The following is a 14,006-nucleotide window of genomic DNA, read 5'->3' as shown; positions in this document are numbered from 1 at the left end:
CGGCCGCTCTTAAAGAAGCCGCTCGGGGCGCGAGGCGGACCAGGTCCGGATGCTGCGAGTGCTGTGGGCCAGGTGGGCCTGTCCCGGGACCCCCGACCGGGCGACTCCCCTGGGGTGGGGGTGGCGTGTGGTCTCTAGAAAACTGAGGGAAAGTAGACAGACCGTGCTCACCGATTTAAAAGAACAGCCCTGAAATGACCCCCGTTACACTCTGTTCTCTTTAGACAAGTGACTTCCACCTGGAGCGGTTTCTGGGCCCGGGCATGGGGATTTCCTCACCGGCCCCCTAGGCTTTCACCTCGGTGGAATTTCCTGCGCCCCCGCTGGGATGACTTAGGGACTGTTGGCTAGAACTGCCCTTGCCGCCCACCCTACTGCGGGCGCTCCCCTGTCTGGGGGGTGCTTGGCTGGGTGTGGAGAAGGATCAATCACAGCTGACTCCTCAGAGGTGACAGCACCTGCCCTCTTAAAAACAAGAAAAGACCTAGCAGTGTGAAGCCAAACTGCACCCCCAGCCCCGTTGACATGAGGAAACCGTGAGGCGCTCAGCCTGAGGTTCATCGTTCATCTCCTTCCTGCTTGGAATCAGAATGTCCTCACTGCTGAGTTTCTCCGTTCTATGGGATTACATTAGTGGACAAAGGAGGTGTGTGTGTTTGTGTTGGTATATTTTATTCAAGCAGGAAAAACTACCAAAGGAACCTGAAGATGATAATAGCTCACATCTATAGAGTGCTTACACAGTGCAGCGCTCTGTTGTAAATCTCAGTACTTAGATTTCCTTATTCAATCCTCATTGTAAATTAGACAAGACTGCATTATTATTATTATTATTATTATTATTATCTCGCTCTGTCACCCAGGCTGGAGTGCAGTGGTGTGATCACAGCTCACTGCAGCCTCCAACTCCTGGGCTCAAGTGATTCTCCTGACTACAGGTGCGCAGCCGCCATACCTGGTGGCGGGGTCTCACTCACTGTGTTGCCCAGGCTGGTCTCGAACTCCTGGGCTCAGGGGATCCACCCGCCTGGGCCTCCCAAAGTGTTGAGATTACAGGCTGTGAGCCACTGCACCTGGTCTGCATTATTATTATTTCCAAGGTACATGGCTGCTACGTAGATGAGCTGATACTCAAACCCTAGCAACTGGTTCCCAGGTTCTTTTTTTCTTTGTTTTGTTTTGAGACGGAGTCTCACTCTGTCACCCAGGCTGGAGTGCAGTGGCGTGATCTCAGCTCACTGCAAGCTCTGCTTCCTGGGTTCACGCCATTCTCCTGCCTCAGCCTCCTGCGTAGCTGGGACTACAGGCGCCCACCACCGCACCTGGCTAATTTTTTGTATTTTTAGTAGAGACGGGGTTTCAACGTGGTCTTGATCTCCTGACCTCGTGATCTGCCCGCCTCGGCCTCCCAAAGTGCTGGGATTACAGGCGTGAGCCACCGCGCCCGGCTGGTTCCCAGGTTCTTAATCCGTGGCTAAAAGTAGCATGTTAAGAAGTTCAGAAGGAGGCAAACTGGATTTTGAATCCAGATACTGCTGTTGACTACCTCTGAGGCACGGGGGCTGGTTACTTAAACACTCTGAGCACTTATTTCCTCTTTTGAAGTGTAGGCAATATTAGGTTGAATTGCATTTAATTGTCATTTTCTGGAAATTGAAAACAGCCAAAACATCAGTGACAAAGATCGGCAGTTTCATCTGCTTCATTGTAATAGCAGGGGGACAGGCGGGCTCATAGAAAGTCATAGAAAGGAGGCCACCCCAGAATTGTTGTGAGGGACAAATGAGGTATTGATAGCAGCAGTGCCTGACAGCCCTGGGGTTGCAGTTAACTCAGGGACAGATCTCAACCCAAACATAGGGGTCAATGGTGTCCAGGGCTGTGCTAGGCACACTGGCTGCTCGGTTTCTCCCCTCTCCCCTCTCCCCTCTCCTTCTTTCTCTTTTTCTTTCTCCCTCTCTCTCTTTTCCTTCCTTCCTTCCTTCCTTCCCTCCTTCCTCCTCCCCTCCCCTCCCCTTCCCTTCCCTTCCCGGCTACTTAGTTTCTTTCTTTTCCTTCCTTCCTTCCTTCCTCTCTCTTTCTCCTTCCTTCCTTCCTCTCTCTCTTTCTCCTTCCTTCCTTCCTTCCTTCTTTCCTTCTTTCCTTTCCTTTTCCTCCCCTTCCCTCCCCTCCCCTCCCCTTCCCTTCCCGGCTGCTCGCTTTCTTTTTTTTCTTTCCTTTCTTTCTTCCTTTCCTTTTCTTTCTTGACAGGGCCTTTCTCTATCGCCCACTTTGGAGTATAGTGGCAGGATCACGGCTCACTGCAGCCTTGACCTCCTGGGTTCAAGGGGTCCTCCTGCCTCAGCCTCCCCACTAGCTGGGATTACAGGCAGGTGCCACCATGACCAGCTAATTTTTAAATTTTATTTTGTTGAGATGGGATCTCACTATGTTGCTCAGACTTGGCTCGAACTCCTGGCCTCAAAGCAATCCTCCCGCCTTGGCCTCCCTAAGTGTTGGGATTACAGATGTGAGCCACCGCTCCTGGCCTGGTATTTCTTGATTACTCCCAGCTAAATGGCAAGCTCAGCCTCAAGGCCGGAAGCAACAGGAACATGAGTAAATAGTTTTAACACGTGTAGAATAGTGACTGCATTGTCTAAGTGCAATATAAGTGTTTGCTTAATAAGTAAATTTTTTAAATAAAATATTTATTGGCCAGGTGAGGTGGCTCATGCCTGTAATCCCAGCACTTTGGGAGGCCAAGGTAGGCAGATCACTTGAAGTCAGGAATTTGAGACCAGCCTGGCCAACATGGTGAAACCCTGTCTCTACGAAAAATACAAAAATTAGCTGGGCGTGGTGGTGGATGCCTGTAATCCCAGCTACTTGGGAGGCTGAGGCAGGAGAATCACTTGAACCCAGGAGTTGGAGGTTGCAGTGAGTGGAGATCGCACCAGTGCACTACAGCATGGATGACAGAGCGAGACTCCATCTCAAAAAAAAAAAATTTGGCCAGGTGTGGTGGCTCACCCCTGTAATCCCAGCACTTTGGGAGGCCGAGGCAGGCAGATCACTTGAGGTCAGGAGTTCAAGACTAGCCTGGCCAACATAGTGAAACCCCATCTCTACTAAAAATACAAAAATTAGGCCGGGCACAGTGGCTTACGCCTGTAATGCCAGCACTTTGGGAGGCCGAGGCGGGCAGATCACGAGGTCAGGAGATCAAGACCATCCTGGCCAATATGGTGAAACGCCATCTCTACTAAACATACAAAAAAATTAGTTGGGCGTGGTGGCACGTGCCTGTAATCCAAGCTACTTGGGAGGCTGAGGCAGGAGAATCGCTTGAACCCAGAAGGCAGAGGTTGCAGTGAGCCGAGATTGTGCCATTGCACTCCAGCCTGGGCGACAAGAGCGAAACTCCGTCTGAAAAAAAAAAAATTATTGAGCACCTATATGTGCTGGGAACTGTGGAGAGTCTATTTCCAGTACGACGTCATAAAAGGTTTCTCTTTAATCCTGTCATCTCTGAAAAACACTGTCCCTGAGAAACTTACCAAGACGTCCGCTAATATGCCAAAAGTTTACTCTGAGCTCCTGTAATTTGAATCCTCATTTTGCTGAGCTCAAAATAACTTGGCTTTCAACTGAACATAAATCTCTCTGATAAGGTCACGTATTACTAGGCTTTTTTTTTCTTCGATTAATCATGGCCCAGGAAGGGGCCTCTGGGTTTTATCATATTCCAAGATATTTATTATCTTAAGCTCAATTTTCTATCCAGATAAGACATGTTTAGATATCTCTGCCTGCATCTGGTTTCTGTCGTGCTCTGGAGACATGAGCAGACTGTTTACAAAAGATATTTTCAGATTCAGCAGAAAAATGTCCCTTTTTCTTCCTGCTTTGAGGCTGAGTGTGCTATTTAGCTGTGCTATAGGGAAATCAAGAAATACTGACCAGCCAGAGTGCCTAGCTCAGCCCAGGGCATTACTGACCCAGGGGATCCAAGCAATGGAATGAGATCTCATCAGAGGCATTTAGAATCTTACTGGGTTCTTAAGACCCACAGAGAGCCATCAAGTCAGGACAGACAAAGACCAGGCAGTATAAAATCGCACATGAATTTGTTCTGCAGTAATTAGTACCACAGTACAGTACCGTTATAGGAAAGGGGTCCCGATCCACACCCCAAGAGAGGGTTCTTGGATCTCACACAAGAAAGAATTCAGGACGAGTCAGTAAAGTGAAAGCAAGTTTATTCAGAAAGTAGGGGCCAGGCGTGGTGGCTCACGCCTGTAATCCCAGCACTTTGGGAGGCAGCCGGATCATGAGGTCAGGAGATGGAGACCATCCTGGCTAACACGGTGAAACCCCGTCTCTACTAAATATACAAAAAATTAGCAGGGCGTGGTGGTGGCGGGCGCCTGTAGTCCCAGCTACTCAGGAGGCTGAGGCAGGAGAATGGCACGAACCCAGGAGGTGGATCTTGCAGTGAGCCGAGATCGTGCCAGTGTACTCCAGCCTGGGCGACAGAGCGAGACTCTGCCTCAAAAAAAAAAAAAAAGAAAAGAAAAGAAAAGGTAAAGGAATAACAGAACGGCTACTCCTTAGAGCAGCCCCTGAGGGCTGCTGGTTGCCCATGTTTATGTTTATTTCTTTATGCTAAACAAAGGGTGGATTATTCATGCCTCCCTTTTTTAGACCACATAGGGTAACTTCCTGATGTTGCCATGGCATTTGTAAACTGCCATGGCATTTGTAAACTGTCATGGCGCTGGTGGGAGTATAACAGTGAGGATGACCAGACGTCACTCTCATGGCCATCTTGGTTTTGGTGGGTTAGAGCCGGCTTCTTTACTGAAATCTGTTTTATCTGCAGGGTCTTTATGACCTATATCTTGTGCTGACCTCCTATCTCATTCTGTGACTTAGAATGCCTTAACCATCTGGGAATGCAGCCCAGTAGGTCTCAGCCTCATTTTACCCAGCTCCTATTCAAGATGGAGTTGCAGTTGCTCTGGTTCGAATGCTTCTGGCAGTACTAGTGATAAGGATAAGGTTTCTGAGCACTGTTAAATTTAAAATGAAATCTTATTCCCAGAGTAAGTCAAAGATAACTGTCTTCTTACTCAGTCTGTCATCCACTGATTAAATCCTTCTCTCTCACCTGATGGCAGTGAAGCAAAGCAGCACTGAGCTCCTCCAAGTAAAGAAAGAATTGTTTTCTGTACAACCTGGAGCTGGATCATAGAAGGAGAAGACAGCTTGAAAGACAGAAGGCCGTAAGGCAGACCACAGAGGATGGGGAGGATTTCCCCAGCACCCCAGCCCCCACAGTCAGCTCTGGTTCAGCGATTTCAGCAACTCTTTCATGACCCATCTGATTTTGTTTTATCCCAGCCCTGCAGAGAAAGGACTCTGCAGGTCAGGACTTGCTTCTTCAACAGACAAAAACTCCTCTGCCAGAAAAGTTGGAGAAACTAGTTTAGAAAGTCGGAGGACGTGAAGAAGTCTGCCTTTGTTCTGGGGACCTTGGTGGGAGATGAGGGTGGGCTGGTGGAGACGAGGGTGAGAATGAACCTTGCCGCAGACCCTTTGGGCTCCATGCAGAGCTGGCTGCAGAAGAGGAAGGAAAGGAAATTGGCCAGCTGCTGTCTCTGTGACTGGACCTGGGCCAATCAAGAAACTGAGAGGAGCAGGGCCAGCCAGGCTGTTGTGCCTTAAACTTAGGCAGAAACAAGGAAAGGCAAGGATTTGGGGTTCTGAGTCACCCTCTCTGGAGGAACAAGAGCTTAGAGGAGGAAATCACTTTTTGAGCTCCCTTTACTTTTACACACACATGTTTTTATTCCAGTAAATTCAAACTAAAGAGGAAGAAGTCATGAAAGGGCAGCTGCCACCTCAGGCCGTGGTGGCGGAGACAAAGGATATGGGCTGGTGTAGATGTCTGAGAAACCAACAGGTATGCTTTTCAGCTTACCTTGGTTCTGAGCTCCTACTTTTGACCTATGGGCTGTGTTGCAACTCAGCTGCCAGACTCCAGTCCTTCCTGGGCTCAGGCCTCTCTCTGCACTTCCCCTTGTCAGTGGTGCCTGGCCCTCCTATCTGCCTGTCCCAACTTTTCCTTTCTGCAGGAGTCTGCTGGTGACTATCCGGGAGGCCAGATCACTGTAGGAGACCAGAATATGCCACCCAAAATAGGCTTCTTTGGCATACGGATTATTCTGAGAAACAGCAACCGAAGAAGCAGCTCTGAAAGCAGAGTAAAAATGACCCTTTTGCCCGGGTGTGGTGTTGTGCACCTGTAGTCCCATCTATCCCAGAGGCTGAGGCAAGAGGATCACTTGAGTCTAGGAGTTCACAATCAGCCTGGGAAACATAGCAAGAACCTATCTTTACTTAGAAAATAAAAGGGCTAGTCACAATGGCTCATGCCTGTAATCCCAACACTTTGGGAGGCCGAGTGGGGTGGATCACCTGAGGTCAGGGGTTTGAGACCAGCCTGACCAACATGGTGAAACCCCGTCTCTACTAAAAATACAAAAATTAGCTGGGCGTGGTGGTGAGCACCTGTAATCCCAGCTACTCGGGAGGCTGAGGCAGGAGAATCACTTGAACCCGGGAGGCAGAGGTTGCAGTAAACAGAGATGGCGCCATTGCACTCCAGCCTGGGTGACAAGAGTAAAACTCCATCTCAAAAAAAAAAATGTTTAAGGCCGGGCATGGTGGCTCACACCTGTAATCCCAGCACTTTGGGAGGCTGAGACAGGTGGATTACCTGAGGCCAGGAGTTCAAGACCAGCCTGACCAACATGGTGAAACCCTGTCTCTACTAAAAATACAAAAATTAGCCGGGCATGGTAGTGGGCACCTGTAATCCCAGCTACTTGGGAGGCTGAGACAGGAGAGTCTCTTGAACTAGGGAGGCAGAGGCTGCAGTGAACTGAGATCGTGCTACTGCACTCCAGCCTGGGCGACAGAGTGAGACTCAAAAAATTAAATTAAATTAAATTAAATATTTTTAAAGCTACCCTTTTGTAAGGGTAGCTGTAAGGGAAATTTACATCTATAAAAACATCTCTCTGCTGTTTTCTGTTACTCTCAGCAACAACAAAAAACATCTCTTGCCAGGCATAGTGGCTCATGCCTATAATCCCAGCACATTGGGAAGCCCAGGCAGGAGGACTGCTTGAGCCCAGGAGTTTGAGACCAGCCTGGGCAATATAGGGAGACCCCATCTCTACAAAAAAATCAAAATATTAGCTGGGTGTGGTGTCATGCCTGTAGTCCCAGCTACTGGGGAGGCTGAGGTAGGAGGGTCACTTGAAATCAGGAGTTTGAGACCAGCAAGACCTCGTCTCTAATTAATTTTTAAAAATATAATTAATTAAAATTATAATTTTATAATTAATTATAAAAATAAAATAAAATTAATTTTAAAATAAAATATAATTATCTCTATATACTTAAATACCAAAAAAACCCCAGCTGGGCGTGGTGGCTCACACCTGTAATCCCAGCGCTTTCGGAGGCCGAGGCAGATGGATCACCTGAGGTCAGGAGGTCGAAACCAGCCTGGCCAACATGGTGAAACCCCATCTCTACTAAAAATACAAAAATTATCCAGGCATAGTGGCAGGCGCCTGTAATCCCAGCTCCTCAGAAGGCTGAGGCAGGAGAATCGCTTGAACCCGGGAGGCAGAGGTTGCAGTGAGCGAAAATCGTGCCATTGCACTCCAGCCTGGGCAACAGGAGTGAAACTCCATCTCAAAAAACAAACAAACAAAAAAACACGTCTCCATTTATAAGGGTTTCTTTGTCCCTATACCAGAAAAAGAAGTGTGGCTTTAATGCACCAGAAACTCTAATCATTAGAGAAGACACCAACATAAATCTGCACTACAAACCTTAGCTTTGCTTACCAAGCTTTTTCTGGACACCACCCCATAACTGTCCACCCCAACACTGTTCTTGCTTTGTTTCAACTGGAGATGGTATTTAAGCCCGAATTCTAAGCCACTGCTCTAGATTTTACTCATTTCTCTGGGTATCTCCTGTGTATACCTGAAATATACATGTTGTTAAACTTCCTTTTGTTTTTCTCTTGTTAATCTGCCATTTTGTTACAGGAGGTCCCAGCCAGGAACACAGAAAGGATATGGAGAAAATTATTATTCTGCCCCTACAGTTTTGGTGACCCAGATGGGATCTCTGGGACACCCTGCCTGCTCTACCATTGGGATCCCTGGAAAAGTGACAGAATCTGGCAACAGGTAAGAATGTGGTGTCGGCCAGGTGTGGTGGCTCACACCTGTAATCCCAGCACTTTGGGAGGCCAAGGCAAGTGAATCACTTTAGCCCAGGAGTTTGGGACCAGCCTGGACAAGATGGCAAGACCCCGTCTCTACTAAAAATACAAAAAATAGCCAGGCATAGTGACTCACACTTGTAATCCCAGCACTTTGGGAGGACAAGGTAGGTGCATCATTTGAGCCCAGGAGTTTGAGACCACCCTGGGCAAGATGACAAGACCCTGTCTCTACTAAAAATACAAAAAATTAGCCGGGCGTAGTGGCTCATGCCTGTAATCTCAGCACTTCGGGAGGCCAAAGGCTGGTGGATCACTTGAGCCCAGGAGTTTGAGATCAGCCTGGCCAACATGGCAAGACCCTGTCTCTACTAAAAATACAAAAAATTTAGCCAGGCATGGTGGCGTTCACCTATAGTCCCAGCTACTCGGGAAGCTGAGGCAGGAGGATCACTTGAGCCTGGAAAATCGAGGATGCAGTGAGCCGTGATTACGCCACTGCACTCTAGACTGGGCAATGAGCATGAAACCCTGTCTCAAAAAAATAAAAAAATAGGCCAGGCGTGGTGGCTCATGCCTATAATCCCAGCACTTTGGGAGGCTGAGGCAGGCGGATCACGAGGTCAGGAGATCGAGACCATCCTGGCTAACGCAGTGAAACCCCATCTCTACTAAAAATACAAAAAAATTAGCCGGGTGTGGTGGTGGGCGCCTGTAGTCCAAGCTACTCGGGAGGCTGAGGCAGGAGAATAGCGTGAACCCAGGAAGCAGAGCTTGCAGTGGGCCAAGATTGCACCATTGTACTCCAGCCTGGGTGACAGAGTGAGACTCTGTCTCAAAAAAATAAATAAATAAATAAAAGAATGTGGTAGTTAGCACTCCTGGATCTGTGTGGTGTCAGTCAGGGGAGGAAAGTACAAGTTTCTCTTTTGTGCCTTTTATTTCAAATTCACATTAGCAGGAGAAATCATTTGTAAGAATTAATTTTTTTGGACAGTGACTCTGGTGAAATGTGGTTTGGGATAACCATTGGTTATTGATCCTTTCACTCCCAGGGACAGCCATTACTTTCCTGTTTGTCTCCTTTTGTGTCCTAAAAACGTAGCATGGCTATCCGACTGCTGGGGTGCCCAGATTATCCAGGCTGCCTGTGCAGGCAACCAACTGCCAGGTTGGGGACACCCCAGAATATGGCCAGCCAACCACCAGGTCAGGGACACCCAGGAATATAACCAGACAGAAAGAGAAGTGGGCTGCATCCCATCTGTGACCAGTGTCTGCCAACCTACAATCATCATAACTGTCAGAATCTAGTTCAAAGAGAGGTCATCAGCACAAAGTTGAGGACTGCAGCCCGGGACACACTTCCAAGTTGCCTTGGGGACTGCTCCAGGTAACAAAAGAGAGGCTCAAGTTTTTAAAGGAAAAAAATAACAAATCAGGAGAAGGAGAATTACAAAAGTTGTTTGTCAGGAATTCTCATTGGTTTACAGAAATAACCTTGGTTATTTTTATGAATAACATTGATGATTGGCTGTGCATTGTTGAACTACAGAATGTATGGCATTTTATGGCTACTTGGTGACAGTTAGTCTAGAGCCCCCATAGCGAATGGCTGCTAGAGGTAATTATTTCACTCAAGGGGGAGAGGGACATGACTGGTGTTACATTTTAAATGCCTTTCTGGGTCTCATAATTTAAAGGAGCTTGCATTCCTCAAATGAAATATATTTCTTGGAAGGGGAGGTGAATAGGGTCTCACTGTCACCCAGGCTCGAGTGCAGTGGCGTGATCATGGCTCACTGCAGCCTCGACCTCCTCAGGCTTAAGCAATCCTCCCATCCCAGCCTCCTGAGAAACTGGGACTACAGGTGTACGCCAGCACTTCCAGCTAATATTTGTATTTTTTTGTAGAGGCAGGGTCTCACCATGTTGCCCAGGCTGGTCTCAAACCCCTGAGCTCAAGTGATCCACCTGCCCCAGCCTCCCAAAGTGCTGGGATTACAGATGTAGGCCATAACATCTAGCCAGATGAAATGATTTTTCTTTTTCTCATATCCTACCAACCATTGCCAGCTCTTGGGGTGTTTTCTAAGACTTTCTTCCCCTGGCTGTCTATGGGAGTGGCTCCCACAGTCTGTGGAAAGGGCTGTATCTTTGCACCCTATTTGGAGAGGCATCTCATTTCTGTGGCTAAGCCATAAAAGGCTCATTGGTTTTAAGTCCTAAGAGGCTTATGGCTTTGGTCTTCAGTCATTTGCTAAGTACACATTTTCTGTAAAAGAAAAAGGAAAAAAAACGATTCAAATAGGAGTTCAATATTGCCAGGAATACTTAGTGTTTGTCCCAGAAGAATTTGATAATAAGATATGTGAAAGGATTTTTTTTTTTTTTTGAGACAGAGTCTCGCTCTGTCACCCAGGCTGGAGTGCAGTGGTGCATCTCAGCTCACTGCAACCTCCGCCTCCCGGATTCAAGCGATTCCCCTGCCTCAGCCTCCCGAGTAGCTGGGATTACAGACACGTACCACCACGTCTGGCTAATTTTTGTATTTTAAGTAGGGTTTAAAACGGGGTTTCACCATGTTGGTCAGGCTGGTCTCAAACTCCTGACCTCCTGATCCGCCTGCCTCAGCCTCCCAAAGTGCTGGGATTATAGGCATGAGCCACTGCGCCCGGCCTTGAAAGGCTTTTTTTTAAAGGAGCTCTATGGTCAGAAGTTGCAAGAAGCCAATATTCAGACCTTAGTAGGAGTTACTGTTTTAAGTCCTCTCTGTTCTGTTGAGCTGATCCTGCAGCTCCCATGGGAATGTCTCCATCGCCTGAAACTCCCTTCCTGAAGCCCTGCTGTCTATGTGCTTAACCAACTCTGTCACCTCCCTATGGGCGCAATTTTGCTGAGGATAATATGGGACTTTATTGGCTTCTTTGGGGGAACTTGAGATCTCTCGACCCTGGCTCCCCTACAACCTCTTCCTTCCTGTTGCTCCTGTTTCTCCTTCCTTCTCTCATTTTCTCTCCACTTCTCTCTCTCTCTTTTTTTTTTTTTTTGAGATGGAGTCTTACTCTGTTGCCCAGGCTGGAGTGCAGTGGCACATCTCAGCTCACTGCAACCTCCGCCTCTGGGGTTCAAGCAATTCTCCTGCCTCAGCCTCCTGAGTAGCTGAGATTACGGACTCCTGCCACTATGCCTGGCTAATTTTTTGTATTTTTGAAGAGACAGGGTTTCGCCATGTTGTTCAGGCTGGTCTGGAGCTCCTGAGCTCAGGCAATCCACCCACCTTGGCCTCCCAAAGCGCTAGGATTATGGGCGTGAGCCACTGAGCCCAGCCAATTAAACTCTTACTTTACTGCAATGCCGTGCTCTTCATTTGTGCAGCAGGCAGGAAGAACCTGTCAGGCAGTTATAAAAATAGGATAAAAGTATATAAATGAGCTTTTAACAATGATTATGATTTATCACATGTCTACTAAAAATGGTTTCCCAAATCTCTTTGGTAACTTATACTCAGGGTTTTGCTAAGTTAAATTAAATTAAATGATAAATATTTACTGCATACCTAGATATTTTCCAAATATAATAAAACATTGAAGCATTAATTGCTGAATATATGTCTGTCTACTCTTGGCTTCTTAGTACAAGAGACTCCAGGTGTTTGAGTGTGTTAGTAAACATATCCCATGCCACATTGAAAAACTGTGCTACAGGCTGGGCACAGTAGCTCATGCCTGTAATCCCAGCACTTTGGGAGGCCAAGGGGAGCAGATCACCTGAGGTCGGGAGTTTGAGACCAGCCTGACCAACCTGGAGAAACCCTGTCTCTACTAAAAATACAAAATTAGACATGGTGGCGCATGCCTGTAATCCCAGCTACTCAGGAGGCTGAGGCAGGAGAATCGCTTGAACCCGAGAGGCAGAGGTTGTGGTGGACCGAGATAGCGCCATTGCACTCCAGCCTGGGCAACGAGAGTGAAACTCCATCTCAGAAAAAAAAAAAAGAAAGAAAGAAAAACTGGTATGAAAAAATATATGTTTCTAAAAATTATAAAATGGTATATTCATAAATTTGCCTGTCTACAGAATGCTAGTGTGACAGTTCACGATTGCTTAATTTCTAGTGAAAACTAGAAATTTCTTAATGATTGCTTAATTTCTTAATGATTGCTTAATTTCTTAATGATTGCTTAGTTTCTAGTGAAAACCAGAAAGTGTAAAGAACAAAACTTGTATGCAAGGAAAATAGGATATGGGATTTCTGTAAGATAAGGTATGAAGCAGCTGGGCGCGGTGGCTCAAGCATGTAATCCCGGCACTTTGGGAGGCCGAGGCAGGCGGATCATGAGGTCAGGAAATCTAGACCATCCTGGCTAACACGGTGAAACCCTGTCTCTACTAAAAATACAAAAAATTAGCCGGGCATGGTGGCGGGCACCTGTAGTCCCAGCTACTCGGGAGGCTGAGGCAGGAGAATGGCATGAACCCAGGAGTCAGAGCTTGCAGTGAGCAGAGATCGCGCCACTGCACTCCAATCCAGCCTGGGCGACAGAGCAAGACTCTGTCTCAAAAAAAAAAGAAAGAAAGAAAGACAAAAACTGAATGGAGCTAGGCATGGTGGGACGTGCCTGTAGTCCCAGCTACTCGAGAGGCCAAGGCAAGAGTATTGCTTGAGCCCAGGAGTTCGAGACCAGCTGGGGCAACATAGCAAGACTGTCTCAAAACAAAAATAAAACAAAAAAACTGAATAGATTTAGAAAGTTAGAAAGAGAGAGAGAATCTTGTGTGATTAAGTTGGCTAAAATTGAATCAATTTATTATAAGGATCTCAAAAATGAGCCTTAATATCAAAAGTACAATCCAAAACTAGAGTTTCATCTTCTCTCTTAAAATTACAAAGTTTTATTGGAGTATTGGACTTCTCTTGATAAAATACCATGGAAGGTTTTTCTTTACCGTCTATGTAATCTGTGTAGGAAATCTAGAATTTGCTTAGGTGGAAAAAAATCTGTGTCCTATCAGAATAATTTCCTGTGTTTCATGTTGTCTTTATCAGGTCTTTGATTACTTAAGAAGACTCTGTCTTCTCTATTAAAAGAGCTAAGTTAAAAAAAAAAAAAAAGAAAACTATATACCTTTCTGTAATTACCTCTGAAATCTTCCAGCACTTTGGTTAAATGGATAACTGAGTAATGTTTTACAGTGACCTGTGATCCTGTTTAATCAAAAAATTTAGTCTTTTGACTTTTTAAAAAAAATTTGTCCTTAAAAAATTTTTTTTTAGAGATAAGGTCTCCTCCTATGTTGCCCAGGCTGATGTCAAACTCCTGGGCTCAAGTGATCCTCCTGCCTTGGCCTCCCAAAGTGCTGGGATTATAGGCATGAACCACTGAGCCCAGCCGTCTTTTGGCATTTTTGACAACTTTGAAAAATCAAACTCTACGTGAAGTCTTTTTGACCTCGAGCTAACTTTGGAATTTTCCTGAAGGCCCCTAAGAAGTCACAAAGGACTTGTCCTTCTTTTTTATTTATTTTTAATTATTATTATTATTTTTTTGAGATGGAGTCTCGCTCTGTTGCCAGGCTGGAGTGCAGTGGCACGATCTTGGCTTACTGCAACCTCCACCTCCCAGGTTCAAGTGATTCTCCTGCCTCAGCCTCCCAAGTAGCTGGGACAACAGGCGCGCGCCACCACACCCAGCTAATTTTTGTATTTTTA

At 46.6% G+C, this 14,006-nt stretch overlaps 1 long non-coding RNA gene across 1 annotated transcript; it reads left to right on the top strand.

Moving 5' to 3' along the window:
• The first annotated feature begins 23 nt into the window (after positions 1 to 23).
• LOC115836334 lies at positions 24 to 8,258 on the top strand. Its single transcript, XR_004031325.1, has 3 exons — positions 24 to 72; positions 225 to 646; positions 8,115 to 8,258. It is a non-coding gene; the product is annotated as an uncharacterized LOC115836334 (long non-coding RNA).
• The last annotated feature ends 5,748 nt before the right edge of the window (positions 8,259 to 14,006 follow it).

The sequence above is a fragment of the Nomascus leucogenys genome, chromosome 8 (genome assembly GCF_006542625.1).
Source record: "Nomascus leucogenys isolate Asia chromosome 8, Asia_NLE_v1, whole genome shotgun sequence".
Classification (NCBI taxonomy): domain Eukaryota; kingdom Metazoa; phylum Chordata; class Mammalia; order Primates; family Hylobatidae; genus Nomascus; species Nomascus leucogenys.
Note: the sequence above shows the minus strand (reverse complement) of the source record. Positions and strands in the feature narration are given on the sequence as shown.